The sequence below is a fragment of the Chiloscyllium plagiosum genome, unplaced genomic scaffold, assembly GCF_004010195.1.
Source record: "Chiloscyllium plagiosum isolate BGI_BamShark_2017 unplaced genomic scaffold, ASM401019v2 scaf_10153, whole genome shotgun sequence".
Lineage (NCBI taxonomy): Eukaryota > Metazoa > Chordata > Chondrichthyes > Orectolobiformes > Hemiscylliidae > Chiloscyllium > Chiloscyllium plagiosum.
In genome coordinates this window covers 13,610-17,975 of record NW_025210937.1, presented here as the reverse complement: position 1 = coordinate 17,975, position 4,366 = coordinate 13,610, and the positions used below count along the sequence as shown (strand labels likewise).

At 44.3% G+C, this 4,366-nt stretch overlaps 1 non-coding gene across 1 annotated transcript; it reads left to right on the top strand.

Moving 5' to 3' along the window:
* The first annotated feature begins 269 nt into the window (after nucleotides 1-269).
* trnar-ucg lies at nucleotides 270-342 on the top strand. Its single transcript has one exon. It is a non-coding gene; the product is annotated as a tRNA-Arg (tRNA).
* The last annotated feature ends 4,024 nt before the right edge of the window (nucleotides 343-4,366 follow it).

Here is a 4,366-nt window from a genome sequence, read left to right as displayed (position 1 = left end):
TTTTTCACTGGAGTGGATCATGAAATCGTGTCGTGACTGTGAATAAAACGATGGAAACTTCCAGCAGAGAAGGACGCGACCCTGAAGCAGGCAGCTGAGGACAAATGTTTCTCCTTTGCCAGTGAAAGGCACAGCTTCACAAATTGGAAACTTCGAAGTGAAGCAATGTTGGTGATTATCTTCGCTGCTTGTTCACCTTTTTAATACTGATTCCGTTAAAGTCCATGGCATTACATATCGACATTCTGCCAACTCTAGACTTGTATCTTGGGCCAGTAGCGTAATGGATGACGCGTCTGACTTCGGATCAGAAGATTGTAGGTTTGAGTCCTACCTGGCTCGAGGGGAATGTTTCGCTTTAACCGTGGTCTACGTTGACGCTCTCCTGTGAATTGCTGGCGGGACGCCGCCTCTGTGCCTCCGCATTTAAAACTTGCATTTGTCCTATTGTCCATTTCAAAATTCCAGCTCTCCACAACGGACACCTCCATCAGTTTGGGGGTATCTTCCTGTGTGTCTACCTCTGTGTGTGAAAATGAGCATGAGTTCCTCAAAAGAGTTACAATTCGTCGTGGAAGTGTCATACTTCTGCCCCATTATTGTGCCATTTAAGAACATAGGATAACCTCATTGACATTTGCCCTGGAAACATTAGAACACACGAGACTTTGGGCCAAAGTTGGAAACTGCGACTAGAATAGATGGCTCTCTGATTAGCCGTAATGCACACGGACGGAATGGCCTTTTCCCACTTTGTAAATCTTCGACGACAAGTTGAAAATAATCGGCCACGAAAATGTTCAGAAAGGGTGTTTTATTTACACCGAATACTATAGTATCTATCGCCTTGTCTTGTTATTTACTTGTGAGGATTCGGTACTCTCAGCACCGTGGCCCGGATCGTATTCCCGCTCATGGAATGGTTGTATTGTTCAGCAAACACATCGGTGTACCAGTACTTCTGCCGATTTTCCGATGCTGGCAGGTCATTGGTTTTGTCCAAAACATTATGAAGGTTAACATAAAACAAATAGCTGCAGTTTCTGGAAATCTGTGCCAAAAACGAAAATTGTTTGCGGAACGCAGCAGGACTGGCAATAGAAAGGTCGACTTGCCTGCTCTTCGGATGCTGCCTGACCTGCTGTGCTTTTCCAGCATCACTCTGATCTAAAATCTGGTTTCCAGCATCTGCAGTCCTCACTTTTGCCTAGTTCCTTCAGAATCGCTGGTTACCAATTCAAGAACTCCATCTCTAGCGGTTTCATGTCTTTACCTTCATGCTGAGGAGTTGAAGAGTGAAGAAAAGTAAGTCACCCCCTCCATCTCTGGGGTAATTAGGGACTGAAAATGAATCGTGTCACATTGAAATATATCTACATGCGACTTAATCTCTGTCTTTTATTGGAACCATCTCTTTCATTGTAACCATCAGGAAATACCATTTCGTTCGCCAGTAAAAGAAATTAATATGTCACTAACCTTTGTTTGCTTCAGGTCCAAGAATACTCAGATCAATGGCTCCCTTGCTTACCACTGCTGGTCATGTTCGCAAAGAGATCTAGCAAATTGCCAAGTACGATTTTCCCGTCAATAAATGACTTTGACTCAGTTTTGCTGCAAATATCATTTCCTACCTTTGTGCTGTTCTTCTTTTACATTGGTGCCTCACACATTACAAATGACCGCAAAGGTATGAAAGGAGATGGAAGCATTTAGCTCATCAAGTCAGCGACAGCTTTCAATGAGATCACGGCTGATTTGGTCAATGCTCAAGTCGTCAACGCTGTCTGTAGTCATGGCCGATTGGTTAAGACGATGGATTAGAAATCTATTGTGAGTTTCCTCACGTAGGTTCGAATCCTGCTGACTACGTTATGAATGCTTTCCTGCTGGAACAGTTTTCGCTCAAAGTTCAGAAAACCCATTTTGCAAACCAGGCCCGTAATTTTGATTAGACTTGGGAAACTCGAGTTTTTCATCAGAAATGTTCCATGTTTAAAACATTATCTCTGTTTCTCTTTCCAGATACACTGCTCGATACATCGGGTTTCTGCAGCTGTTATTGAACGTCCTAAGCAGAAGTGCTGCTTTTCATTAGATTCCTTTAATCCCTGTCCTCTGTTCTCTGACTCGGGTCAGTGGCAACACTTCCTCCTGCTCGTTAAAGTGCTCATTCCCCACCGCTCCGTCTCCCATCATTACAAACAACTGCAGGAAATTGCCACTTAACCATATTTGTTCCAAAATGAAACTCACCAACCTCTGGAATCTCTCTACCAATTGTGACTGCTCATCCCTGGACATGGTGAAAGCCACAGGATTGTGAAGAGATACTGTGAAATTATTGTCAGTTGTCAGTTGGAAAAATGTTTAAGAAGCAAACCATATAGTTTAGGCTCCAGCTTTGGAAATCTTGAGAAACTCTTTGGGAAATGGAATCAGAGGAGGATGAAGAAGTGTGAAGTGTCGGACCGAGTAGAGGACGGGAAATTGACTCTGATGTTCTCGTGACAGGAACTGATCTGAGACATTGAAAGAATTCTCGCTCATATACGTGAGGAATGCAAACTTCGTCTGGACTCCGGGACAATGAAAATCTCTGGAACACTCAAGATAAAATCCAAATATTGACTGGGATCACGACAGTACGAGTACTATAGATGGGTCAGTTTTTGGCCAGTGTGTGCAGGAGGGCTTCCTGACACAGTATGTAGACATGCCTTCAAGGGACGAAGCCACTTTTGATTTTGTACTGGGTAACGAGCCTGGCCAGGTTTTACATTCGGAAGTAGGTGAGCACTTCCGTGTGGGTCAGAAGTGATTTGTTCGAACAGGGAATTCAAACGTCCACAGAGCAGACATAGCTGATTGGTCCAGGATCACACTTCTCCCTTCTGTTTCAGTACCAACAAAAGAAATTGTGGGAAAATCTCAGCAGGTCTGGTAGAATCTTGGAATGGAAAACCGAGTTAAGTCTTCAAGACCAGTGACACTTATTTCTCCATGTCCATCTCCGTCTACCTTTTTATTGAATATCTCCTGACTCTCAACTTTATACTCAGTTATCGTTCCCAAACCAATTTTCACTTCTATCTGTGACACATTTAGCCCCCCTGAATTTAGGATCCAGTCTTTTTCCCAAAGTGCAAATGAAATCGTCCCAACCGTCTTCACATCTGCTGGCAGTTGTTACACCGTATCTGTGTGTGATCGAGCTCAGTTTCAGTCCCACACAGCAAACACGTCTGTTTTAAGCAATGCAATCCCTGCTGCATGACAGATCGATCGGGTCTCTGACCCCACGGTTTTTCTGCGAGGCAGTAGTTAGCTCCTTCACCGCCCACGACAAGTACCGGTGCTTCAAAATGTGGGGACAAAGAACAATAGGCACAAGAGTTTGTGCAGGTTAGGTCGAAAGGGTTATTGTCAACATCATTGGAGTCCCTGCTTCAGAGTCTGGGTTTGAATCGCCCAGGCCTGGATAAAATTCCAAGTCAGGAAATGAAGATTTATTTCTCCTCTTCTTGTGGCAAATCTGAATGAAAACCATTTCCTGCTTCCACAGAGAGCACAGACCCGATTCTTCCAGAAGCAATCCAGTGATTGATTGCATCCAACTGGAATCATAGAGTCATAGAGATGTACTGCAGGGAAACAGACCCTTCGTTCAAACCTGTCCATGCTGACCGGAAATCCCAACCCAATTTGGTCCCTCTTGCTAGCACACGGCCCATATCCCTCCCAACCCTTCCTCCTTATATACCATTTCAAATGCCTCTTGAATGTTTCAATTGTACGAGCGTCCACCACATCCTCTGGCAGCCATGGCAGCACATACACGAATGAATTGTTACTGCAAATCCCCTCTAAGGATCTCGCCTTTCTGAGCTGAAACTATCTCGCTGATCATTCAATGTCGCTATGTCTACTTCTTGGAACTCCCTCCCTATCGACATCATGGCTGTATCACTGTGTTGAGCACTTCGAGGACGAAGTAAAGTAACTTACCATCTCAATCTCTTGAATAATTATGTTTGGGCAGTGAAGCCTATCCCAAAGAGTGACGTGCTTTCTCCAGAATTTCGTTTGAAAAAGCTGCAATTTCCAAGTGGATACCTGAAAGTGGTCCGGAACAAGTGTAAAGTTTCGAAGGGAAAGTAGGATAAACTGAAAGTCAGTGATGACTGGGATGAATGAGGCAGAAAGTGAGTGAGGGGCTGTTGGTACAAGGATCAATGTCAGTGCTAATGGTTTAGCCCTTCCCGCCCACTGTTAACACCGACTCACACACCACTCCTGGTAAATTCACCACAATTACCCTGGTCTCTTAGTATGAGTTTCCCTCTGTGCATATTCACGCAGTAAA